At 39.4% G+C, this 27,832-nt stretch overlaps 1 long non-coding RNA gene across 1 annotated transcript in view; it reads left to right on the top strand.

Moving 5' to 3' along the window:
- The first annotated feature begins 2,079 nt into the window (after nucleotides 1–2,079).
- The window catches only part of LOC107969228 (uncharacterized), a 67,342-nt gene continuing 41,589 nt past the window's right edge, over nucleotides 2,080–27,832 (top strand). Inside the window, exon 1 of the long non-coding RNA XR_010151834.1 lies at nucleotides 2,080–2,188. This is a non-coding gene — a long non-coding RNA (uncharacterized LOC107969228). The remainder of the gene's footprint in view (nucleotides 2,189–27,832) is intronic.

Below are 27,832 nucleotides of genomic sequence, written 5' to 3'. Positions count from 1 at the left end.
ATGGTGGGAGACTTCAACACTCCACTGACAATGTGAGATCATGAAGCCTGAAAATTAACAAAGGTACTCGGCACCTAAACTCAACATTGGGTCAAATGGGTTTGATAGACCTTTACAGAACTCTCCACCCAAAACCAACAAAATATACATTCTTCTCATTGCCAGATGGCACATACTCTAAAATCAACCACATAGTTGGACATAAAACAATTCTCAACAAATGTAAAAGAACTGAAATCATACCAAACACACTCTCAGACCACAGCACAATAAAAATAGAAGACTGAAAATTGCTCAAAACCATGCAATTACATGGAAATTAAACAACATACTCCTGAATGACTATTGGGTAAATAATGAAATTAAGACCAAAATCAAGACGTTCTTTGAAAATAATGAGAACAAAGATACAATATGTCAGAATCTCTGGGACACAGCTACGGCAATGTTAAGAGGGAAATTCATAGCACTAAATGTCCACATCAGAAAGTTAGAAAGATCTAAAATTAACAACCTAACTTCACAATGGAAAGAACTAGAGAAGTAAGAACAAATCAACCCCGGTGGTAGCAGAAGATGAGAAATAACAAAAATAAGAGCTGAAATGAAGGAAATCAAAACATGAAAAAACATTCAAAGGATCAATGACTCCAAGAGTTATTTTTTGTTTTGTTTTTCTGTTTTTGTTTTTTTGGAAAAAAATAAGAAAGGCCGGGCACAGTGCCTCATGCCTGTAATCCCAGCACTTTGAGAGGCCGAGACGGGCAGATCATGAGGTCAGGAGATCGAGACCATCCTGGGTAACATGGTGAAACCCCGTCTCTACTAAAAATACAAAAAAATTAGCCGGGCGTGGTGGCGGGCGCCTGTAGTCCTAGCTACTCAGGAGGCTGAGGCAGGAGAATGGCATGAACCCGGGAGGCAGAGCTTGCAGTGAGCTGAGATTTGCAGTGAGCCAAAATTGTGCCACTGCACTCCAGCCTGGGCGACAGAGCAAGACTCCATCTCAAAACAAAAACAAAAACAAAAACAAAAAAACAACAAAAAAAGGACCACTAGCTAGACTAATAAAGAAGAAAAGAGAGAAGATGCAAATAAACACAATTAGAAATGATAAAGGAAATGTTACTACTGACCTCACAGATAAAAAAACAACCATCAGAGACTACTATGACCACATCTACACATACAGACTAGAAAACCTAAAAGAGATGAATAAATTCCTGGACACATACACCCTCCCAAGACTGAGCAAGGAAGAAATTGATTCCCTGAACAGACCAATCATGAGCTCCGAAATTCAATCAGTAATAAATAGCCTACCAACCAAAAAAGGCCAGGACCTGAAGGACTCACAGCTGAATTCTATTAGATGTGCAAAGAAGAGCTGGTACCATTCCTACAGAAACTGTTCTAAAAAATTGAGCAGAAAGGACTCCTTCCCAACTCATTCTATGAGGCTAGCATCATCTTAATGGTAAACTTTCAATGACTCTCCACCACCAAGAGGATGAATTTCTATCTCCTTAGAATGGCATATAAAGCCTTTTGTGATTTGGCCCTGACTTCCCTCTCCACTCCAGCAGCTGTACTTAAGTACTTTTAGGTCCCTTAGGGAGCCATAACTTGTGGCATTTTTACATGTTACTTCCTTGGCATATATATTTTATTTTATTTTTGTCAGGCCCACACCACTTAGATGTTGCTGACTCTAGTAAAGCTTCCCTTACTCCCCAGGTGCTGGGCTAAGTACCCCTATTCTGGGATCCCTTCTGCTTACCATATCACAGCACTTCCGTGACTTCATAATCGTCTGTTTACTTGCCATTTCCTCTATTAAATTCTGAGCTCCCTGATGGGAGTATTCACGGTTAGAGTCTCAGTCTCTATTACGGGCCCTAGTACACTTCAGGGACTCAAAAGCTTTGCTGATATAATGCAAGGTGATAAAAAAGTAGAAAGACTTGGGATAATCTTGATTTCTGAAGGCATCAAACAGGAATTAGAATAAAGCAGCAGGAAAAACGAAGGCCTTTTTAAGTTCCATGAGAACTACGGTTTGCAAGACTGGTCAAAACAGTACAATGCAAGCGGCAAGAATCAGGAAGTGCACAGAAACAAGAAGCTCGGTGCACACTGGGATCAGGCAAGCATCTGGGAGAAGACTGTAGCAAGACTGGATCCTGAGGTAAAATCCTGTCTAGTTATGAAATCTCATTCTCTCTCTCTCTTTTTTTTTTTTGAGACGGAGTTTCACTCTTGTTGCCCAGGCTGCAGTGCAATGGCGCGATCTCGGCTCACCGCAACCTCGGCCGCCTGGGTTCAAGTGATTCTCCCGCCTCAGCTTCCCGAGTAGCTGGGATTACAGGCATGTGCCACCACGTCCGGCTAATTTTGTATTTTTAGTAGAGACACTGTTTCTCCATGTTGGTCAGGCTGGTCTCAAACTCCCAATCTAGGGTGATCTGCCCACCTCGGCCTCCCAAAGTGCTGGGATTACAGGTCTGAGCCACCGTGCCCGGCCCTCTCTTTTTTTTTTTAAGAGGAGACAATCCGAGGATATGAGCAATCTGACGTCCATAGTTTCATTAGGTGAGTGTGTACACTTGATAAGAGAGATATGTTGAAATCGTGAGTAGGTTATATTAGTAACAAAATCCTCACTCATTTCCTGCTATGCAAGAGGTCAGAAGAAACTAACTAGGTTATAGATGACGTTAATCCTTCTGTGAATGTTGATTAGAAGGTGCTCACCTGATGTCACAGATGAGCTAATTGCAAACATGCCTGCAATCCTAGATGAACTTTGGAGGACCTCTTGATTTATATAGTGATTCATGAATGGGTGCGCTCTTCATCTACCTCTCTTTTCGAGAACCTGAGCCACCACTCCTAAGCACTGGCATAGAAGCATGCAAAGTCTTAAATCATCAGCAGTTTTATAGATTTGAGCCCATCATAAAAATATAAAACAAAGTGAATAAGCTCATCCATGTGAAAGATGATCTGCTTTGTATTATGGACACATTTTGGCCCCATCTTTATTTTTTTTTTCTCTCCACTATTTCCTGTAACTGGCCTGTTTTGAGTGATGTATTGGAGAGAAGGCCTGTGTCAGATATCTTCAGCTGCCTGTCATGAGTAATTAAAACCAGTCGTGTTATTGCTTTCCTTAGTTCCAGCTGACTCTTTGATGCTTTGGTGTCCATGCCAAAAAACTACCTCTTATAATCATCAGAGGCCAGTGTTTTTGCAGAGGTCACTGCAAGCTAATTAAGCAAATATGTGAAAAATAGTTTTAAATTATCTCTATTAGTGGAGTGTGAGTATACATGTATTTAGAGTGGGGGTTGAAGAGAGACTTTTAAAACAATAGCTGACTTCCAGAACTAGTAATTTGGTGTCGGAGAACTACGTGTATATGGCACCTTTGTACATTCATTAAGTTGGCACAATTTGACCTTTTGTTGCATGACAGACACTGTATTAGTTTCAGCAAATAAACATATAGAAAATGTCTTAAAAGATCATGGGTCAGTAATGGGACATATAGATACATAAATGATAGTAATAATTCAGGATAAAATGGACTAAATGAGTGGTATGTACAAAAAGTTAAAAAAAATAGGTAAAAGAGTAACTCCATCTCTGGGATTTGAGGGAGGTTACAGAGATTCATTCATTCAACACATTTTTTGGTTTTGTTTTGTTTTGTTTTTTTGAGACAGAGTCTTGCTCTGTCGCCCAGGCTGGAGTGCGGTGACATGATCTTGGCTCACTGCAACCTCCGCCTCCCACGTTCAAGTGATTCTCGTGCCCCAGCCTCCCAAGTAGCTGGGATTACAGGCATGTGGCTAATTTTTTGTATTTTTAGTAGAGACGGGGTTTCGCCATGTGCCCAGGCTGGTGTCAAACTCCTGAGCTCAAGTGATCCACCTGCCTCGGCTTCCCAAAGTGCTGGGATTACAGGCATGAGCTATCGTGCCCAGACTCAACACATTTTTTAATGCCTACCATGTGCCAGGCACTGCTCAAGGATCTCAGGCTACATCAAGGAATAAAACCAAGGTCCCTGGCCTTGTAGAGCTTATACTCTAGGAGAGGTGGAGAGGTCATAAATATAAATAAGTAAATTATTTTTATGTTAGAAAGTGGTGATGGGGGGAATAGAGTAGAAGAGGGGGATTGAAATTCATGGGGGGATGTTTGTAACTTCAAAGAGTTGTTGGTATTGGCTTCATTGAAGAGGTGGCATTTGAGAAAAAAAATGCAAAGATGAGGGCATAAGCCATGTTGATATGTGGGGAAAAAGGGAACAGCTAGTGCAAAGCCCTAAGTCTTAAGTGTACCTGGCCCATTTGAGAGACAGCAAGAGGTCAGTGCAGCTGCAACAGTGAATGAGGGAGAGAGTGTAGTCATATATGAGGTTCAAGGATATGACTGGGGCAAGATTATGTAGGATCTTGTAGGTCATTGAAACGACTTTCACTTTTATTCTGAGAAGGGGAGCATTGCAGAGAAGTGACATATGACTTGTGTCTTAAAAAGATTCCTCGCTTCTGTGTCAAGAAATGATGACTGGGGTAAGAATAGAAGCAAGGAGACCAGTTAGACCAGGACTTGGTAAACTGTGGTTCATGATCCAAATCTGGCTTATTGCTTTTTGTAAATAAACTTTTACTGGGACATAGCCAGGCCCATTTGCATTACCGTAATAGAGGTGAGTAGTTGCCACAAGGACTGTATGGCCCATGAAACGAAGAAATACTTACTGTATCACTCCCTATGAAAAACGTTGCTGTCCCCTATGTTAGAATATTGCTGCATTTCAGGAGAGAGGTGATGGTGGCTCAGACCAGGGTGTACCACTGAAAGTAGTGAGAAGTGTTTGGGTTCTGCATATATGCAAAATTAAAACCAACTAGATTTGCTGAATGATTGGGTGGGAGGGTGTAATAAAGGAAAAGTCAAAGATGAGTGTCAAATGTTTGGCCTGAACTACCAGGAGAACATAGTTTCTATCATTTGAGATGGGGGAAGTTGGTGGTAAAACAGTTTTCATGGTGAAAGAAGATCAAGAATTAGAGCAGCTTAAACTCAACGTTGGTGAGTGTTGGGATGACACCAAGTGAAAATGTTGAGGAGCCAATTGAATATGCAAATCTAAGTTCAGAAGAGACTACTAGGCTGAAGATGGAATATTGGGAGCCATCAGCATAGAGTTGATATTTAAGGTCATGATTCTGGATGAGATTACCAAAGGAATGAGTAAACACAGAGAAAAGAACAAAGGATGAATCCTAGAACTCATAATCATGAAGTTTGGGAAGAAAAGGAAAAACCATTAAAGGATACTAAGGAGGAATGACCAATAAAGTAGACCAGTAAATTAAATCAAGAGTAGGGTGTTCTGGAAGCCAAATGAAGAAAGTTTATCCAGGAGGACAGAGGAATCAAATATATCAAATATTTCTGATAAGTCAAATAAGAAGAGAACTGATAATTGACTATTGCAATTTTGGTAGACTAGGTAGGACCAAAAATTGGATTGGAATAGATATAATTAAGTTTGGAAAGAGAAGAATTAGAGAGAAGGAGTACAGAAAACTCTTTCAAGGAGTTTTTGCTGGAAAGGGAGACAAATTTGCAAAAGAATAAGGCCATTTCAGGCAAGGGAAGTAGGATTAAGAGAAAGATTCTTGTTTTTAAGATGGAAGAAATAATTTTTCATATAATTTCAACTTTTATTTTAGATTCAGGGGTATATGTGCGGGTTTGTTATATGGATATATTGAGTGATGCTGACATTTGGGGTATGATTGATTCTGTCACCCAGGTAGTGAGCATAGTACTCAATAGGTTTTTGACCCTTGCCTACCTCTCTTCTTTCCACCCTAGGAGTCCCCAGTGTCTACTGTTGCCATCTTTATGTCTATGACCACCCAATGCATAGCTTTCACTTACAAGTGAGAACATGTGGTATTTGTTTTTCTGTTCCTGAATTAATTCACTTAGGATGATGGCCTCCAGCTGCATCCATGTTGCAGCAAAGGACATAAGTTCATTCTTTTTTATGACCATGTATTATTTGATGGTGTATATGTACCACATTTTATTTATCCAATCCACTATTGATGGACACCTAGGTTGATTCCATGTCTTTGCTATTGTGAATATTGCTGCAATGAACATACACATGCATGTGTGTTTTTGGTAGAATGATTTATTTTCCTTTGGGTATATAGCCAGTAATGGGATTATTGGGTGGAACGGTTGTTTCATTTTAAGTTCTTTGAGAAATTTCCAAACTTCTTTCCACAGTGGCTGAACTAATTTACATTATTTCCAGCAGTGTATAAGCATTCCTTTTTCTCTGCAGCCTCATTAGTGTCTGTCGTTTTTTGACTTTTTAATAACAGCCATTCATTCTATCTGGTGTCAGATGGTATCTCATTGTGGCATTGACTTGCGTTTCTCTGATGATTAGTGATGTTGAGCATTTTTTTGATGTTTGTTGGTTTGTTTTCTTTTGAGAAGTGTCTGTTCATGTCTTTTGCCCACTTTTTAATGAGGTTATTTATTTTTTGCTTATTGAATTGTTTAAGTTCCTTGTAGATCCTGGATATTAGAACTTCATCATATGCATATTGTGAATGTTTTCACTCATTCTGTAGGTTGTCTGTTTATTTTGTTAATGGTTTCTTTGGCTATGCAGAAGCTCTTTAGTTTAATTAGGTCCCACTTGTCAAATTTTGTTTTTGTTGCAATTGCTTTTGAGGACTTAGTCATAAATTATTTCCAAGGCCAATGTCCAGAGTGGTATTTCCTAGTAGGTTTTCTTCTAGGGTTCTTATAGTTTGAGGGGAAGGTGGAAGAAATAATTTAATCGTGTGTATGTATTTTGATGGGAAAGATTTGATAGAGATGGAGAAATTAATGATTTAAGAAAGGAATTGCTAGAGTAATGTCATTGAGTAGTTAAGACAAGATAGAATCTGGTTTGCAAATGGGAGGATTGAATTTTAAATAGGAGCATGGATAAATAAATCCTCCCTAGAAGCAGGTGGGAGTTTATGTGTGCAGATTCTGGAGGGGGTGGTGGGAGTCTATGGAAATCTTTTTTTACTGCTTTAATTTTCTAAGTGAAGTAGAAAAAAAAAGATCATTATCTGAGAGTAAAGATTGAGATGGTGTATTGTGGGTTTGAGAAGAGAGGAGAAAGAACAAAATAGCCATCAAGTATACGGTAGAATGAATGGATTGGAAAAGTATAGTATGATCATCAAGCAGCAGACAGGCTAACTTAAGGTTCATAATCTTGTGCATTTGTCTTCAGCTCATTCTTTTGCATGGTTGTAGGCACAATGATAAATTTAAGCAGGGTTGTGAATTTTTCAAGTGCGTATAGCAGGGACAAGGAATTGAGAGTGTATACAAATGAGTGAATATGTTAATTAACCATGGAATTTAAGATGAGTAAGTATGAAAGAGAGGATATTAATGAGGTTACAAACAGTGAAAAGACAGAAAGAGGAATGGATTGGAGATCCTGGTGAAATTGGAATTGAGGAATTAGAGGGAATAAAGTGATAGATGGAAGTTATGGTCAGAGAATGGGATAAACTAAATTGAGATTATACAGGGATTATTGGTGATGAGAAGGTCTAGGGTTCTAAACATATAAACATATGGCTGAGGTAGTATGAGGGTCGGATCACTGAAAAAGAGGAGTTTAGCAAACTGAGAGGGTAGAGTGTTAGACGAAATCTCTAATGGGTGTATTGCAATCATCCAAGAATCAAGACATAAGTGGTATTGGATAGGGTGAAAGTGAACCAAGCATTAAAATCAGTGGGAAATAAAGGGGTATTACCTGGGGGCTGGTTGGTGACATAAACAATGAGGGATAATGGGTAATATGATTTATATGAGATTAACCCCTAGAGTACTTAGTGAGGAGAGAAAGAAAGAGAATAGTTTGGAAATAGCAATGAGGAGCAAATGTGAACCTACTGCACATATGATTTAAATTTTTACATGGGACTCCAAGGATAAGTGGATAAGGGAGATAGAGTCTGGGGAAAGAATATTTCAGGCATAGGGAAATCATTGGGCATTTAATTGCATGTGAAAAGACATGTAATTTAAGATATGGTGAATATATCCACATGGCTGCATTATCAAGTGGGAGCATGGTGGTTACAGATGTAGAGAGATCTGGACATGGTAAAGCAAGATGGAAGAAAACGAAGTTTCTGAGACTAGCTAGGTTGGGGCAGATTGTGCAAAGAGACTACCTAAGGTTTTTAGTCAGGGCACTGATCTCATCAGATTATTTCACAAAAATAAATCTTGCTACAATGTAGAAAGAGAGGTAGAGGCAAAGAAGGCAACTAGAAAGCTACAGCAATAATGAAAACTACAGGTAGAAGGGTTTGAACTTAGGCTGTTCAAGGGATAGAGGAAACATTGGGAAGGGAAAATCAACAGGAGCTGGTGATTGTTTGAATGTGGTTAGTGAGGCAAAGAAGGGAATCAAGGAAGATTTGAAGGTTTTTGACTATAGCCACTGGGTAAAATATATTACCTTTTACTAGTTTAGGGAATAAAGGAGAACAACTAAGATGGACTGACAGATTATACATCTTTTAATAGGCAATAACATCGCAGAGCCCTAAGGCATACACCTTATTCTCTAGATAGATGTTTATTTATTTCACGCAACTAGACATTCCTTAAAGTATCTTCAACACTGGTGAGGATTCCAAGAGATATTTTCAACACTGGTGAGGATTCCAAGAGACCAATCGTATTCTTTTATCTAAATGATTTAGTCAATTTAGAAATAGACTTGAGGACCAAGGATCACATATTACTTTACTATATATAAAGCAAAGTTGGAGAATGCATCTTGGATCTGCATTCCAAACTTTCTTCCTCCCACATCCTACCTCTTCCTACCTCACAAGTCTAGATCTTGGGATATGATTACCCCTGCCTGTCTGCTGCACCCCATCCCCTCTCCAAAACAAAATAGTCTAGTGTGATGGGTTAATATTTGCCAAGACAGATACAAAGAGATCTGCAATCTCCCTTGATCCAGGGAGAATGGATGGCCCTGACAGGAAAGGAGAAAATGATTGCCACATCTTTATGCTTTCTTTCCACAGTGAAACAGGAGCAAGCAAAAAGACCACAGCTTGCTTTGTGAGTCTAATCACTTTTCCAAATCCTAATGAGAGGAGCACTACTTTGACTGTGGGAAGGAATGAGTAAGATATAGAAAAGGGACAGAAATGTCCCCTCTTCCCTTACTGATCTCTCCTGGAAGTGGAATGGAAATCTTTGCCTCTCTATGGAAATTAAGGAATGGGGTAATAAGCACTTCCCTAGAAAGGAAAGAGTCCATGTTAGATGTAAGCAAACTGGCAATATAAGTGCAGGTAAGGTAGTCTAGTCATATGTGGCCCCTAAGTAGGGAAACATACCTCCCTGTGTACAAAATGTAGGGCCAGAGCACTCTAAGGGAAACAGAAGATAGAAGAGTCAGATAATACATTCAGAACAACAACAACAAAAAAAATCAAGGTGCTGGGAAAAGATGACTGAAGCTCAGTATATCAATTACATCAATGATTGGATCGCAGGTTGAGCTAGGTGAAAAGGGGAATGTTTATTATATGGATGCAAGGGTGATATAAAACTCAGTGGCAAGAATGCAGCCAGACCTTGGGATGCGACCAGAGATGAGAAAGCTGCTGGAAACCAGGAAATAGACTCTTCTATTCAAGCTTTGCTTTGCTCTGAACATATGCTTGAGTTTTCTCTTTTCTTGTGGGTGGCATTCTCTGCTCCCTAGTCCACATAACAGAAAACATGGGCACCCTCAGCTTCCCAGTTTGCATGTTCTATATTCAGCCACAGGGAACGAATGATGGAGTGATGGACTATCTCTGTCTTGGTAGCCCTTGCCCTTGCTTTCAATTCCCATTTCACTGAGAATGGTCACCAACTGTTCTGGCAGAGTCTCACTTCTTCTCCTATCAATCAACTGTGGCCAGGGAGTAAGGTCACATTGTGCAATATGGTTGTGTCTCTCTCTTTCTGTCCACCCCCCACTCTCAGAGGCCTTTGAACCAAAGCAACTCCATCTTGAATAGGAGCTGGGCAAAATATTGCTGAGACCTACTGGCTGCATTCCCAAGCAGTTAAGGCATTCCCAGTCACAGGACGAAATAGGAGGTCAGCACAAAATACAGGTCATAAAGACGTTGCTGATAAAACAGGTTGCAGTAAGGAAGCTGGCTAAAACCCACCAAAAATCAAGATGGCAATGAGAGTGACCTCTGGTTTTCCTCACTGCTATGCTCCCACCAGCACCATGACAGTTTACAAATGCCATGGCAGCGTCAAGAAGTCACCCTCTATGGTCTAAAAAGGGGAGGCATGAAAAATCCACCCCTTATTTAGCATATAATAAAGAAATAATCATAAAAATGGGCAACCAGGAGCCCTTGGGGGCTGCTCTGCCTATGGAATAGCCATGCTTTATTGCTTTGCTTTTTTAATAAACTCATTTTCAACTTACTCTATGGACTCTCCTCGAATTCTTTTTTTGTGTGTGAGATCCAAGAACCCTCTGTTGGGGTCTGGTTTGAGACCCCTTTCTGGTAACACAGCTATGAGCTATAGGTGAGGAGCACAGTTAAAGGAGGAGGCAAGCTGGGAAGGCACTCCAAAATTATCTTCAGTGCCTGAGTGTCTTCATAGTCTTCGTTGTCTTCAGTGACTAAGATCAGAAAACAATAAGAAAATTTAAATACATGTAATATGTCCATGCTATGCCCTAGAGATATACTTAAGCAGTCTCTTGAGAGGAATTCTTTAGAAGACTTTCTTGGGAAGTCAGTTCACACCTGCATTTGGAACCTTAGCAAGAATAAGAAGGCTGCAATTTTCCTGCACCGTTGGGTTAAATACGTGTACAGAAAGGATTTGGGTTATTGCAAGAAGAACGAAAGGATGTCCTGGAAGAATGTCTGATTCTCACCGCCTCTAGGAATATTTGTCAAGAGGGAAAAAGTAATGTGGCAGACAGACCCTCTGTGTCTACCAAATGTTCTCTGACAATATCTATTGTTAGAATGGAAATTTAAATTATGAGAACCAGGCCCATCAAACAATGAAATATCTAGTGACGTTTTGAGTCCTATTCAGTAGGCCTTTCTGAGTATTGCTCTGAGTCTATCCACTATTTCTTTCTTTTTAAAAATCGTATGATTTAAGGTGAACACCATGCTATTTTGGTATACATAGTGAAATTACTACAATGGGTGAGCAAATTAACATATCCGTTTATTGAAATGAAATGTAAGTTTATCTCCGAGATACTGTTTGGCCTTTCCTTGGATCAGAAAGTACATGAGGAGAACTTTTCTGTCTCTTCCTCACCTCAGCCCTTTGGAATTTCCTTTCAAATGGTGGGAAAATAATAGTAATAAGCACTCAGTGAATGCTAAGTTCTTTACATCTGTGATTTTACTTAATTCTTTCAACAGCCCTGTGAGATAGGTGTTTGCACTTTATAAGTATAGAAACTGAGCCTTAGAGAGTTTAAGGGAATAGCCCAAGGTCATGTGACTGGTTAAAGGACCAATCACAAATTGGATCCCAGTGCTGCTGATATAAAAGTCTGTACTCTCAAAATAAACACCACCAATATGATGATGTCTGGGAAACATGAAAAGACTATATTTATAATAATTTATTTATATGACTCTGTTATAAGAAGAAATGGATTCAAACATTTGATTGTATATGAGAAAAACTTGGAAGTAGATGAGCAAGTAGAGCTTCATAAACTTGATTTAGTAATTTTCCTGAGTGTATCTGAGTGAGGGTAATGGCTTTCCCCTTCCACTCCCAACAAGATTCTTGTCCCACTCACTTATAATGTCAGAATATTCTTCAGATTATTTTTTCTTTTCTTAAATTTTGATTATCTTTTATTAATACATAATATTTGTACATGTTTGTGTGGTACATGTGATATTTTGTTACATGTATACAATGTGTAATGATCAATAATGGTATTTAGGATATCCATCATCTCTATCATTTATCATTTCTTTATGTTGGGAATATTTTAAATCTTTCATTCTAGCTATTTTGAAATATACAATGTATTGTCATTAACTATAGTCACTCTCCTGTGCTATTGAACACTAGAATTTATTCCTTCCATTTAACTTTATGTTTGTACTCATTAACCAACCTTCCTTCATCACTCCCTCCCCAGTCCCTTCCCAGCCTCTGGTAACTCTCATTCTACTCTCTACCTCTATGAAATCAGCTTTTTTTCTTTTTTTTGCTCCCATATACAGGTGAGAACATGCAATATCTGTCTTTCTGTACTTGGCTTATGTCACTTAACATAATGACCTCCAGTTCCATCCAGGTTGCTGCAAATTACAGGATTTCATTCTTTAATATGGATAAATAGTATTCCATTGTGTACATACCACATTTTCTTTAACCATTTATTCACTGATGTACTATTAGGTTGATTACATATCTTGGCTATTGTTAATAATGCTGCAAAAAACATAGGGGTACAGGTATCCCTTTGGTATACTGCTTTTCTTTCCTTTGGATAAATATCTATCAGCTGGAGTGCTGGATCTTATGGTATTTGTATTTTTAGGTGTTTTTTTTTTTTAAGTTCAGGGGTACATGTGCAGGATGTGCAGGTTTATTATATAGGTAAACGTGTACCATGGTGGTTTGCTGCACCTAGGTGGTGTCCCATCACCTAGGTATTAAGTCCAGCATCCATTAGCTATTATTCCTGATGCTCTCCCTCCTGGCTTCACACCCTCTGACAGGCCCTGGCGTGTATTGTTCCCTGTCATATGTCCATGTGTTCTCACCATTCAGCTCCCACTTAGAAGTGAGAGCATGCAGTATTTGGTTTTCTGTTCCTGAGTTAGTTTGCTGAGGATAATGGCCTCTAATTCCATCCATGTCCCTGCAAAGGACATGATCTTGTTTCTTTTTATGGCTGCATAGTATTCCATGGTGTATATGTACCACATTTTCTTTATCAAGTCTATCATTGATGGACACTTAGGTTGATTCCATATCTTTGCTATTGTGAATAGTGCTGCAATGAACATACACATGCATGCATCTTTATAATAGAATGATTTATATTCCTTTGGGTATATACCCAGTAATGGGATTGCTGGGTTAAATAATATTTCTGCCTGTAGGTCTTTGAGGAATCATCACACTGTCTTCCACAATGGTTGAACTAGTTTACAATCTCACCAACAATGTATAATTATTCCCTTTTTTCTGCAATCTCACCACCAGTATCTGTTGCTTTTTGACATTTTTTTTGAGACAGGGTCTCACTCTGTCACTCAGGCCGGGGTGCAGTGGCATGATCTTGGCTTGCTGCAACCTCTGCCCCCTGGTCTCAAGTGATCCTCCTGCCTTAGCCTCCCAAGTAGCTGGGACCATAGATGTGTGCCACCATATCTGGCTAATTTTTGTATTTTTTGTAGAGACAGAATTTCAACATGTTTCCCAGGCTGGTCTCGAACTTCTGAGCTCAAGCAATCTGCCCACCTCATCCTCCCAAAGTGCTGGGACTACAAGTGTTAGCCACCGTATCCGGCCTTGACTTTTTAATAATAGTCATTCTGACTGGCATGAGATGGTATCTCATTGTGGTTTTGATTTGCATTTCTCTAATGATCAGTGATGTTGAGCTTTTTTTCATGTTTGTTTGTCCCATGTATGTCTTCTTTTGAGAAGTGTTTGTCCGTGTCCTTTGCCCACTTTTTAATGGGGTTATTTGTTTTTTTCTCATAAATTTGTTTCAGTTCCTTGTAGATGCTGGATATTAGGATTTTGTCAGATGGATAGATTGCAAAAATTTTCTTCCATTCTGTAGGTTGTCTCTTCACCCTGATGATAGTTTCTTTTGCTGTGCAGAAGCTCTTTAGTTTAATTAGATTCCATTTGTCAATTTTTGCTTTTGTTGCAACTGCTTTTGGCATTTTCACCATGAAATCTTTGACTGTGTCTGTGTCCTAAATGGCATTGCCTAGATTTTCATCTAGGATTTTTATAGTTTTGCATTTTACCTTTAAGTCTTTAATCCATCTTGAGTTGATTTTTGTATATGATGTAAGGAAGGGGTCCTGTTTTAATTTTCAGCATATGGCTAGCCAGTTCTCCCAGCACCAATTATTAAATAGGAAATCCTTTCCCTATTGCTTGTTTTTGTCAGGTTTGTTGAAGATCAGATGGTTGCAGCTGTGTGGTCTTATTTTTGGGTTCTGGGTTTTGTTCTAGTGTTCTATGTGTCTGTTCTTGTACCAGTTCCATGCTGTTTTGGTTACTGTAGTCCTGTAGTATAGTTTGAAGTCAGATATTGTGATGCCTCCAGCTTTGTTGTTTTTGCTTGGGATTGTCTTGGCTATTCAAGCTCTTTTTGATTTTCATATGAATTTTAAAATAGTTTTTCCTAATTCTGTGAAGAATGTCAACAGTAGTTTAATGGGAATAACATTGAATTTATAAATTGCTTTGGGCAGTATGGCTGTTTTCACAATACTGATTTTTCCTATCCATGAGCATGGAATGTTTTTCCATTTGTTTGTGTCACCTCTGATTTCTTTGAGCAGTGGTTTGTAGTTCTCCTTGAAGAGGTCCTTCGTTTCCCTTGTCAGTTTTACTCCTAGGCATCTTATTCTTTTTGTGGCAATTGTGAATGGGAGTTCATTCATGATTTGGCACTCTGCTTGCCTGTTGTTGGTGTATAGGAATGCTTGTAATTTCTGCACATTGATTTTGTATCCTCAGACTTTGTTGAAGCTTCAGAAGCTTTTAGGCTGAAACAAGGGGGTTTTCTAGATATAGGATCATGTCATCTGCAAACAAAGATAGTTCGACTTCCTCCCTTCCTGTATGAATACACTTTATTTCTTTCTCTTGCCTGATTGTCCTGGCCAGAACTTTCAATATTATGTTGAATAGGAATGGTGAGAGAGGGCATCCTTGTTCTGTGCCAGTTTTCAAGAGGACTGCTTCCAGCTTTTGCCCATTCATTGTGATATTGGTTATGGATTGGTCTTATTATTTTGAGCTATGTTCCTTCAATACCTAGTTCATTGAGAGGTTTTTTGTTTTGTTTTGTTTTGTTTTGCCAGAGTCTTTCTTTGTTGCCCAGGTTGGAGTGCAGTGGCATGATCACAGCTCACTGTGGGCTCCATCTCCAAAGTTTAAAAGATTATCCTGCCTCAGCCTCCCAAGTAGCTGGAAATACAGGTGTGCGCCACTACACCTGGCTAATTTTTGTATATTTAGTAGAGATGGGGTATCACCATGTTGGCCAGGCTGGTATCAAACTCCTGACCTCAAGTGATCTGCCTGCCTCGGCCTCCCAAAGTGCTGGGATTACAGGTGTAAGCCACTGCACCCAGCCAGTCACTACGCCTGGCTGAAAGTTTTTAACATGAAGGGATGTTGAATTTTATTGAAAGCCTTTTCTGCATCTATTGAAATAATCACGTGGTTTTTGTCTTTAGATCTATTTATGTGATGAATCACATTTATTGGTTTGCATATGTTGAACCAACCTTCCATCCCAGGGATGAAGCCTACTTGATTGTGGTGGATTAGCTTTTTGATGTACTGCTGAATTCAGTTTATTGAGGGTTTTTGCATCAATGTTCATTATGATTGGCCTGAGTTTTCTATTTTTGTTGTATCTCTACCAGGTTTTGGTATCAGTATGATGCTGGCCTCATACAATGAGTTAGGGAGGAGTCCCTCCTTTTCAATTTTTTTGGGATAGTTTTAGTAGAAATAGTACCAGCTCTTCTTTGTACCTTCAGTAGAATTCAACTGTGAATCCATCTGGTCCTGGGCTTTTTTTGGTTGGTAGGCTATTACTGCCTCAATTTCAGAACTCATTATTTGTCTATTTTGGGAATCAGTTTCTTCCTGGTTCAGTTTTGGGAGGGTGTATGTGTCCAGGAATTTATCCATTTCTTCTAGATTTTCTAGCTTATGTGCATGGAGGTGCTTACAGTATTCTCTTGTGGTTGTTTGTATTTCTGTGGTGTCAGTAATGATGTCCCTTTTATCATTTCTGATTGTGTTTATTTGAGTCTTCTCTTTTTTTCTTTATTAGTCTAGCTAGCAGTCTATTTTATTATTTTTTTCAAAAAGTCAACTCCTGGATTCATTGATTTTTTGAAGGCTTTTTTGTGTTCTGTCTCCTTCAGTTCAGCTGATATTGTTTTTTTCTTGTCTTCTGCTAGCTTTGGGGTTTGTTTGTTCTTAGTTCTCTAGTTCTTTTAGTTGTAAGATTAGGTTGTTAAATTGAGATCTTTCTAGCTTTTTTGATGTGGTCATTAGTGCTATAAATTTCCCTCTTAACAATGCTTTAGTTGTGCCCCAGAGATTCTGGTACATTGTGTTTTTGTTCTCATTGGTTCAATGAACTTCCTGGTATTTGCCTTAATTTGATTATTTACCTAAGAGTCATTCAGGAGCAGGTTGTTCACTTTCTATGTAATTGTGTGGTTTTGAGTGAATTTCTTAATTTTGAATTCTAATTTGATTGTGCTGTGGTCTGAGAGACTGTTTATTATGATTTCAGTTTTTTTGCACTTGCTGAGGAGTGTTTTACTTCCGGGTATGATCAATTTTAGAGTAAGTGCTGTGTGGCAATGAGAAGAAGGTATACTTTGTTGTTTTTGGGTGGAGAGTTCTATATATATCTGACAGGTCCACTTGATCCAGAGCTGAGTTCAAGTCCTGAATGTCTTTGTTAATTTTCTTTCTCAATGATCTGTCTAATATTGTCAGTGGGATATTAAAGTCTCCCACTATTATTGTGTGGGAGTCTAAGTTACTTTGAAAATCTCTAAGAAATTGCTTTACAAATCTGGGTGCTCCTGTATTGGGTGCATATATATTTAGGATAGTTAGCTCTTCTTGTTGAATTGAACCCTTTACCATCATGTAATACCCTTTGTTTTTGATCTTTGTTGGTTTAAAGTCTGTTTTGCCAGGAACTAGGATTGCAACCCCTGCTTTTTCCTGTTTTCCATTTGCTTGGTAAATTTTCCTTCATCCCTTCGTTTTGAGCCTGTGCATGTCATTATGTGTGAGATGGATCTCTTGACAACAGCATACTGATGGTCTTGCTTCTTCATCCAGCTTATCACTCTGTGTCTCTTATCTGAGGCCTTTAGCCCATTTACATTTAAGGTTAGTGTTGTTGCATGTGGATTTGATCCTGTCATCATGTTGCTAGCTGGTTGTTTTGCAGACTTGTTTATGTGGTTGCTACATAGTGTCACTGGTCTGTGTATTTTAGTGTATTTTTGTATTGGCTGGTAATGATTTTTACTTTCCATATTTAGTGCTCCTTCAGGAGCTCTTGCAAGGCAGGCCTATTGGTAACAAATTCTCTTCACATTTGCTTGTCTGAAAATAATCTCATTTCTCCTTTGCTTATGAAGCTTAGTTTGGCTGGATATGAAATTCTGGGTTGGAAATTCTTTTCTTTAAGAATGTTGAATTCTTAAAGAATTGGCCCCCCATTTCTTCTAGCTGGTAGGGTTTCTGTGGGGAGGTCCACTGTTAGTCTCATAGGCTTGCCTTTGTAGATGATATGGCTTTTCTCTTTGGCTGCACTTAACATTTTTTCTTCCATTTTGACCTTGGAGAATCTGATGATTATGTCTCTTGTGCATGATATTCTCATGAAGTATCTTACTGTGGTTCTCTGCATTTCCTGAATTTTAATGTTGGCCTGTCTTGCTAGGTTGGGGAAGTTCTCCTGGATGATATCCTAAAGTATGTTTTCCTACTTGCTTCCATTCTCTCTGTCTCTTTCAGGTACCCCAATCAGTCATAGATTTGGTCTCTACATAATCTCATATTTCTCAGAGGTTTTGTTCATTCCTTTTCATTTTTTTTCTCTATTCTTGTCTGCCTATCTTATTTCAGAATGATGGTCTTCAAGTTCTGAGGTTTTTCCTGCACTTGGTCTATTCTGCTATTAATACTTGTGATTGCATTGTGAAGTTCTTGTAGTGTGTTTTTCAGCTCTAACACGCTGGTTATGTTCTTCTTTAAACTGCCTGTTTTGGCTGTCAGCTCCTGTGTTGTTTTATCATGATTCTTAGCTTCTTTGCATTGTGTTACAACATGTTCCTTTAGCTCAGCAAAATTCATTATTACCCACCTTCTGAAGCCTCATTCTGTCATTTCAGCCATCAGCCTCAGCCCAAGGGCTCAGCCTCAGCCCTTGCTGGAGAGGTGTTGTGATCATTTGGAGGAAAATGGGGACTTTTTGAGTTTGCAGCATTTTTGTGTTGATTCTTTCTCATCTTGGTGGGCTTATCTACCTTTGATCTTTGAGGTTGCTGATCTTTGGATGGGGTTTTTGTGGGGTTTTGTTGTTGTTGTTTTCTCTTTGTTTGTTTTTCTTTTAACAGCCTACTGACTCTTCCATAGGGCTGCTGCAGTTTGCTGGGTGTCTGCTCCAAACCCTAGTTGCCTCAGTTTTTCCCATACCTGGAGGTATCATCAGTGAAGGCTGCAATACATCAAAGACGGCAGCCTGCCTTTCCTCTGGAAGCTCCTTCCCAGGGAAGTACTGACCTATTGACAGCTGGAACACACCTGTAGGAGGTGGCTGGAGACCCTGGTTGGGAGGTTTCACCCAGTCAGGAGGAACAGGATCATGGACCAGCTTAAAGAAGTAGTCTGGCTGCTTTTTGGTAGAGCAGCTTTGCGGTGTCGGAGATCCCTTCAGTGTCTGATGGGTTTGGGGTCTACCAAGGCCCTCAGGCTGGACCAGCTAAGAAGCTCGAATAACCACAGTGGTGGCCTGCCCTGCCTCTCAGGCACTCTGTCCCAGGGAGAACATGGGCAGGGGTGTCTGAAGGCCCTGGATGGGAGGACACACCCTATGAGGAGGAGTGGATTGAGTGTCCTGCTTAAAGAAGCAGTCTGGCCATGCCTCCACAAAACAGCTGTGTTGTGGTGGGGAACTGCCTCTTCCCCTGTCAGATTGGACTCTTTAAAGCCCACAGGCTGGAATGGCTGTCATCCAACCAACCCAGGTGGCAGCCTTCCCCTTCCCCAGGCACTCTATCCCAGGGAGAGATCAGCACTCTTTCCCTAATACCTGCTGGCAGGCATGGCTGTAGGGTCCAACTGGGAGATCCTGCCCATTGAGAAGTGGGTCAGGTCCCTGCTTAAAGAAGCAGTCGCCAATGATCTGGCAAAGCTGCTATGTTGTGCTGCTGGGGAGACCCTTCCTCGTTCAGACTGTCTGGACTCTCCAAAGCCCAAAGGCTGGAACTGCTGAGTTGACCAAACAGCAGAGATAGTGCCTGCCCTTCACCCCCAGCCCCCGACCGGGGCTCTGTCCCATCTCAGGCCTATTCCATTCTGTTGCTGGTAGCTGGCTGGGATTCCAAGCCAGTAGGTCTTATCTGCTCAGCTACCTGGATTCTCAGCTCCCTGGATTCTGCACCTTCCTAGCGTGCATGCAGATGTCCCGCCTTGCCTGAGTTGCAGACATGTTTGTTGGGGTTCCTGAGGCCAGAGTATCTAAAGCTCCTGGGTCTCTGTGCGTGCCTGAGCAGCTGCTCTGCCAAGACTCCACACAGCTCTGTGGGTCAGAACCAAGATTCTGATAGCGTGGGCCACAGGGGGATCTCCTGATCTGCAGGTTGCCAAGATCAATGGGAGAAGCATGGTTTCCCAGGGTCGCACAGTCACTCACCACTCCCCTTGGGTGTGGTTGGGGGTTCCCTTGGCTCCATGTTGTTCCCAAGTGGGCCATCATCCCACCCTGCTTTTCTTTGTTCTCTGTGTGTTGAATTGTTTCCCTAATCAGTCCCAATGTGAGAACTTGGATATTTTAGTTGAAGGTGCTGTATTCACTAGCTCCTTTCATTTCTCTCTGTGTTGCTGTAGACTGCAGCTCCTCCTAATTGGCTATGTTGGCCAGAAGTCTCCTATTTTTACTTTTTTGAGAAACTTTCATGCTGTTGTTTATAATGGCTGTACCAATTTACATTCCCACCAACAGTGTATAAAAGTTCCTTTTTTCTCTACATCCTCTCCAGAATTTATTGTCTTTTTGATAATAGCCATCCTAACTAGGGTAAGATGGTATCACATTGTGGTTTTGATTTTCATTTCCCTGATGATTAATAATGTTGAGCATTTTTTCATATACTGCTTGGCCATTTGTATGTTTTCTTTTGAGATATGTCTTTTCAGATTCTTTGCCCATTTTAATGAGATTATTTGTTTTTTGCTGTTGAGTTGTTTGAGCTTCTTGTATATTCTGGATGTTAGCCCCCTGTCAGAAGAATAGTTTGCAAATATTTTCTCCTATTCAACAGGCTATTTGTTCACTCTGTTGATTGTTTTCTCTGCCGTGCAGAAGAGTTTTAATTTAATATAGTCTAATTTGTCATTTTTTTCCCACTGCCTGTGCTTTTGAGATCTTAGCCCTCCCTAAGATCTTTGTCTAGATCAATGTCCCAGAGCATTTCCCCTATATCTTCTTCTAGTGGTTTTATAGTTTCAAGTCTTACATTTAAGCCTGTAATCCATTTTGAGTTGATTCTTTGTATACAGTGTGAGTTTGGGGTCTAGTTTCATTCTTCTGTATATGTATTTCCAGTTTTCTCAGCATCATTTATTGAAGAGGGTGTTCTTTCCCCAGGGTATGTTCTTGGCACCTTTGTCAAAAATCAATTGGCTGTAAACATGTGGACTTATTTGGGGGTTCTTTATTCCGTTCAATTTTGTCTACATGTCTGTTTTTATACAAATGTCATGCTCTTTTGGTTACTATAGCTCAGCAGTATATCTGGAAGTCAGGTAGTACGACACCTCCAGCTTTCTTCTTTTTGCTCAGTATTGCTTTGGCTGTTTGAGCTATTCTGTGGTTCTATACAAATTTTTGGATTGTTTCTCTACGTCTGTGAATAATTTCATTCATATTTTGATAGAGATTGCATTGAATCTGTAGGTTGCTTTGGGCAGTATGGTCATTTTAATGATATTAAATCTTCCAATCTTCAAATTCTTCCAAAAAACGTGGGATGTCTTTCCATTTGTTTTTGTTCTTTTCAATTTCTTTCATCAGTGTTTTGTAGTTTTTCTTGTAGAGGTCTTTCACCTCCTTGGTTAAATGTATTCCTAGGTACATTTGTTTGTAGGTGTTATAAATGGGATTGCTTTCTTGATTTCTTTCTCAGCTAGTTTGTTATTGGTGTATAGAAATGCTACTTATTTTTACATGTTAATTTTGTATTCTGCAACTTTACTGAACTTGTTATCAATTCTGACACTTTTATAGTATAGTCTTTAGGGCTTTTCTATATACAATATTATGTCATGTCACCTGCAAAGAGGGACAATTCAACTTTCTCTTTTCTAATTTGAATGCATTTTATTTCTTTCTCTTGCCTGATTGCTCTGATGAGGACTTACATTGCTACATTGAGTAGAAGTGGTGAAAGGGAGCATTCTTGTCTTGATCCAGTCATTAAAGGAAAGGATTTCAGCTTTCCCCATTCAATATGTTGAGCTATGTTCCTTCTAGGCCTAGTTTGTTGAGAGTTTTTATAATGAAGGATGTCAAATTTTGTTAAATCCTTTTCGTGTATCAATTTAGATGATCATAAAGTTTTTGTCCTTCATTCTGTTGATGTGATGTATCATGTTTATTGATCTGCATACGTTGAACTATCCTTACATCCCTGGGATAAATCCCACTTGATCATAGTGTATTATCTTTTCTTGATGTGCTGTTGGTTTAAGTTTGCTAACATTTTATTGAGGATTTCTGCATCTATTTTCATCAGGAATATTCGCCTGTGGTTTCCTTTTTTTTGGTGTATGTCTTGGCCTGATTTTGGTAATGGGTGATGCTGACCTGCTAGAATGAATTAGAGAGAATTCCCTCCTCTGCAATTTTTTGGAATACTTTGAAGATAATTGGTGCTAGTTTTTCTTTGTAAGTTTGATAGAATTTGGCAGTAGAGCCATCCAGTCCTGGGCTTTTCTCTACTGGGAGATTTTTTATTACTGATTCACTTTCATTACTCATTATTTGCCTGTTTGGGTTTTCTACTTCTTTCTGGTTCAATGTTAGTTGTACATGTCCTATAATTTATTCATTTTCTCTGGGTTTTCCAGTTTGTTAGCATGTAGTTGTTCATATTACATATAATATGTAGTTGTTCTTATTACATGTAATTGTTCATATTGTATATAACTACCTGTTAGCATGTAGTTGTTCTCTGATAGTCCTTCGTATTTAAGTGGGATCAGTTGTAATGTCTCCTTTTTTGTTTCTAATTTTATTTGGACCATCTCTCTCTCTTTTTATTATTAGTCTAGCTAGCAGTTTATCAATTTTATTTATCTTCTTAAAAAAACAACTTCCCATTGACACTTTGTATTTTTTTAAATCTCTGTTTAGTTCTGCTCTGATCTTTATTATTTTTTTCCTTCTGCTAATTTTGAATATGACTTGTTCTTGCTTTTCTATTTCCTTGATGTGCATCGAGAGGTTCAGATTATCTTTAAGAGGAATGGCCGTTCTGAAGAGGGCTGGGGCTGGTGCTAGATCTTGAGATGATCCCACTGGCAGCAGACCTTTGGTTGAGAGAGCTAGACCTCTACTGGAAAGACTAATCCTGTGGCCAGGCCTGAGGCAAACGCTCACCATACAAGAAGATTATCCAGAAAGACATTCTGAGCCTTTTCTGATCAAATCCTGGACCTGTCCTTTCTTGGTCTTTCACTCTCTTTACTTGTCTTAAAGAGATTTATCATCTCTTCTTCATTAACATAGTGTATTATTAAATCACTCCTCTGAATATGCACTAAGGAGGTATTTAATAAACTTTTATCTTCATTTGAGTATTTATAATCCATTTATTTAGATTTAAGACATTTCAAAAATTGTGTAAATGTAATTTTTGTTTGTTTGTTTATTTAAAGAAAATATGTGTGGTAATTAACTTAACCACACAGGTAACCTGAACTTTAAATTGTTTGGTTTTTGGTCTATTCACTCTGTCTCAGAAAATACTACAGAAGAGTTGACTTTTCTTTTTGGCATTTGAAATTTGATGAAAGTATAGGCCCCTTTTCTGGATAAACACACACATACACACACACACATACACACACAAATAATTTTATATATCGATTTAAGATAATTGCTATAGTACAAATCATTACAGTGGTAAAAATATCATTTAGATTGAGTTTCTTTTGCAAGCTTATAAAATTCCCTAATTTTATAAATAGTATGTATATTAGAAGATACCTGTAATCTTGAAGCTTAGAGGTGGAGCTGACTTTAGAAAGTTCTAATTCAACATCTAACTCAGACTTTTGATGTTAAGTAATAATCGTACATATGTATTGCTATTTGCTAGGCACTTCTGTAAATGCTTTAAATATACTAAATTCTCATAATATTCCTAAGAGATAGGTACCATTTTCATCTTGTTTCACAGAACAGTAAATTGAAGCATAAAAAATGTAAGTAACTTACCAGAAGTTACATAGGTAGAGTTGAACCTTGGCAGTGCGAGTCTCTGAGATCCTCATCACCATGCTACATTGTAAAAGAACTATACCAAGACCTCCTGGAAGAGGTTACTTCTGCCCCCTCTAAGCATCTGAGGCCTGATGCTGTCTCTGAGTCCTTTCTGGGATTTCCATATTTTGCTCTAGGCAACTCTTCTCACTTCCATATTCGAAACCTGCCATATGAGGTTCTAAAAGTAAGGACAAATTGTCACAGAATGGGTCCTATCTAGACCCTGCTCTTTTATTCGAAACCTGCCATATGAGGTTCTAAAAGTAAGGACAAATTGTCACAGAATGGGTCCTATCTAGACCCTGCTCTTTTATTTTAATTCTGAGAAAAGAGTCTCAATTCAGCTCAATTCAGAAAAGGTACAGAACCCAAGTACCTTTTCTTTCTCAACTCCAGGAGTCTGCTCTCTGTTGGTGCTAAATATGGGCAAAAAATGTCAAGTTATGTACAAAGGACTCTTGTATAAACCTTTTGGAGTGATGGATGGCTGCTTGGTAGTGACAGTGCAATAACGGCTTCCCTGAGTCATCGTGCTATGCCTGGGAGAAGTGAGAAGTCAGGGACAACTGGTCTCAGAGAGGGAGCAGTTCTTCAGCTTAACTTTGTATGGGTCAGGTTCTTCATTCCCCATGACAGAGATTATATTTCAGTGGTCGCTAATTTGAGGACAGGATCCAGACAGAGATTAATGAGAAACCCTAACCCTCTCTGGAATGTGGGCAGAGCCTGGGACTGCAGAGCTTGGTTCCAGAAAAACTGGTTTAAGAAGCCAGAAGCCCAAATTGTCTAAAGTAGGATATTAGACCCTTGGCTAAGGAAAGATGAGCACCCTGAACATAGGCCCTGGTCTGGGGCTTGGTGTGCAATGTTCAGATCATGCTCTTACCTTGTAAGTTCAATCCTGTGATGATCAGCAAGAAGGTGACTCAGTATACAAACAGGCATATTTAAATTTTAAATTTCCCTGAAACATCAGGATTATTTAAAATCTAAAGCATGATGATTATGGCCCCTCCTTCAGAGAAGCATGTAAGATTAGTTTCAATTTTTGGTGTCCTCTTTCAAGCTGATAACAGGAAGGACTTGATTCATTTGTTCAATTTTTCATTCAACCATAAACTGACAAGTATTTTTTTGGTACCTATGCCAGGCATTATGCTAGGCACTGGGGACACAAGTAACAAAGTGATTTAAGTAACTTGAAAATTTGGTAAAGGGTGGACATGAAATAAACATGCACTCAAATAAATGTATAATTTTATTTATTTATTTATTTTTAGATGGAGTTTCCCTCTGTCACCCAGGCTGGAGTGCAGTGGCACAATCTCGGCTCATCGCAACCTCCATCTCCCAGGTTCAAGCGATTCTCCTCCCAAGTAGCTGGGACTACAGGCACATGCCACCACTCCCGGCTAATTTTTGTATTTTTAGTAGAGATGGGCTTTCACTGTATTGGCCAGGCTGATCTCAGACTCCTGACCTTGTGATTTGCCTGCCTCGGCCTCCCAAAGTACTGGGATTACAGGCATGAGCCACTGTGCCTGGCCCATAAATGTATAGTTTTAATTGTGTTAAATGCCAAGAAAGATAATAATGGGAGTAGGAGCATCTAATTTATGTTTGAGGCTCTAGGAAGATCTTTCTCCTTAGTAAATCTTGAATCCTTTGGGGATCCCACTTAGGGAAGGTTTATGAAATGAGGACTGCTGGGATCTGATGGGATCTCCATAAATATCAGAGGATATAAGTGGATTTGGAAGTGGAATAAATTTCCTTTCTGGTCTGCACATTCTCTCACACCATACATTAGCCAGGTATGTGTTATTCCCAGTTTCATTCCGAGCACCTAGACACAATGGCTAGCATGTAGTAGGTATTCATTAATGTTAATTGAATAAATGAATAACTTAAAAGCCGACATTCTTTTACTTGTCTGTTTTTGTTTAAGTTGTTCAGGGCAGAGCTGAAAGTAGGAGATGGAATCATATCATAAGTCCCAAACCGGGAGATGACCTATAGAATATGTGAAAAGCTTGTGAACAATACCAGAGAGAAAAGGATAGTGAAGTCAAAGTCCAGTTGGAAGGAAAAGAAATTATCTCATATTGAGACTTACAGATTAGGATGAGGCAACAGGTTCCTGCCAGTAAAACTTTTCATTCCAGCCTTAGTGACTATCATCTAGGCCTTCATGCCAGGATGGCAGAGAAATGCTGTCTCTGCTCTTCAGTGCCTTTCAACAGACTTTCAGTTATGAGATGAACAAGTTCTGGGGATCTAATATATTGCATGGGTGGTGAGGGATGTATTAATGAATTTGGTTGTGGTGATATACAATGTTTACAAATATCAAGTCATCATGTTCTACACTTTGAATATATACAAACTATTTGTCACTTAAATATTTTTATCAAGAAATAAAGAAAATGAGAAGGAACCTCTTCAACTCTGGAGATGCCAATGAATCAGGTAATGGCAGAATGAGGAGGAAGGAGAAGTATGGAGAGTTTGAAACAGAGAACAACGAATAAAATGTCTTTTCCTTTTTTTGTCCTTAATAACAAACTTTCTAAGATAAAGTTTATTTTGGTTTAACTTTAGATAACCCTATTGATATAGCCAAGTTTCCACAGTAATGTCAACAGTAGAATTGTGCAGGCTCTGAAATGAGGGATAATGTGGAAATGATCACTGGCTGGGATAGGACATTGTAATCCTTGCCTAGTCTTCCATCTAAAAGTAGTTAACTTACTTAGCTTCAGCGGGCAAAGATCTCTCCTTTCTTTCCTCACTCTTTAAGTCCTTGCTAGCCATATTCCATCCTCTGTGATCAGTTGCTTGGGGATGCCAGAAGCAGGTTAATTGTCTCTCTACCTCAACTTCAACTTTCCAATAAGTAAGAGTACCCAAGTTCTATCCCACGCCACTTCTCTCCCTCGTCTTTAACTTTAGGAAGGCTTGAATAAAGCTAGAGGCTCACAAGGACGTGTGCTCTCTGGGCCCTTCCCTCTTTACTGTTCCAGGAATGGCCAAGCACACCCTGGTCTCCAGGGCTTTGCCTTTGCTGTTACCTCTGCTTGGTACACACATAGTATACACCTTTCACTTCCTTAGGGTCTCTGCTATAAAACTACTTTCTCAAAGAGACCTTCCCTGATTCTCCCCTTTCCTCCTCACTTGCTGTATTTTTGTATGGGTAGCCTCGGGGGGAATGGATATATCTGTTTATCTATCTACTCTAGAATGTGGGCTCTGGAAGGTGTTGTGTCCAAAGAAAAACTTCCCCTTCACTCTCTAAAGGTTTGCTGAAACTCACTGATACGAGGCAGATTAATAGGCGAAAAGGCATACAAATTTATTTGATCATAGTTTCATGTAGTGTAGATATCCTCAGAAGGAAGATCCGAAGATATAAAGGAAATTGTTTATTTTTATGCTTAGGTTCATGAGACAGAACCATAGATAGTAGTGTAGAAATATGATTGGACCAAAAAAGGCATGACCTAATGCTAGCAGACTGAATGGGGAGACCCAGCAAAGCTTGTCTGGATTCTTCTTGGCCTCCTGAGCACGTGTTCCTTCCTCCCGGATATGGGGCAAAGCCCTCTCTGGAATGGGGACCTTATGACCTATAGTCAAACAAGGTAGGTCCAATAATTTCTTTATGGGCAGCTTTTACACAGAAAGATGAGGGGAAAGTTACAATAATAGTTTTAGATTTTATGGCTGGCTTTGACGAAAAGGGGTTCTCCTTTCCATGAACTGCCTTGGGGAAGAGGGATTCTAGTTTCTATGGGTAGCCTCATGGGAAAATGGGACTGAGAGACAGGAAGGAAGAAAGGTCAGAGAAAAACTTTTGCTTCTGAGGCTGCCTTCATTTTGGGGTATTGCTTTTGAGTCCCAACATGACATTGCCTTTGCATTTTTATTGCTCTTCAGCAGAATGCTGTCACATAGATGGTCAATACATTTTTGCTGAATGAATTGCAACCATCAAGGAGGTACGAAACCAAATCAAACCAAACCAAATAACCAAAATCTTACCTGTGAGAGCAAAGATATTAGCACTAATACTGAACAAATTCCTACATATTTACTTATATTTTATGTCCCAGTTATCAGGCTTCTTCATGGATTCCTTTATTCTCACAG

Source organism: Pan troglodytes, chromosome 1 (assembly GCF_028858775.2).
Source record: "Pan troglodytes isolate AG18354 chromosome 1, NHGRI_mPanTro3-v2.0_pri, whole genome shotgun sequence".
Classification (NCBI taxonomy): domain Eukaryota; kingdom Metazoa; phylum Chordata; class Mammalia; order Primates; family Hominidae; genus Pan; species Pan troglodytes.
Note: the sequence above shows the minus strand (reverse complement) of the source record. Positions and strands in the feature narration are given on the sequence as shown.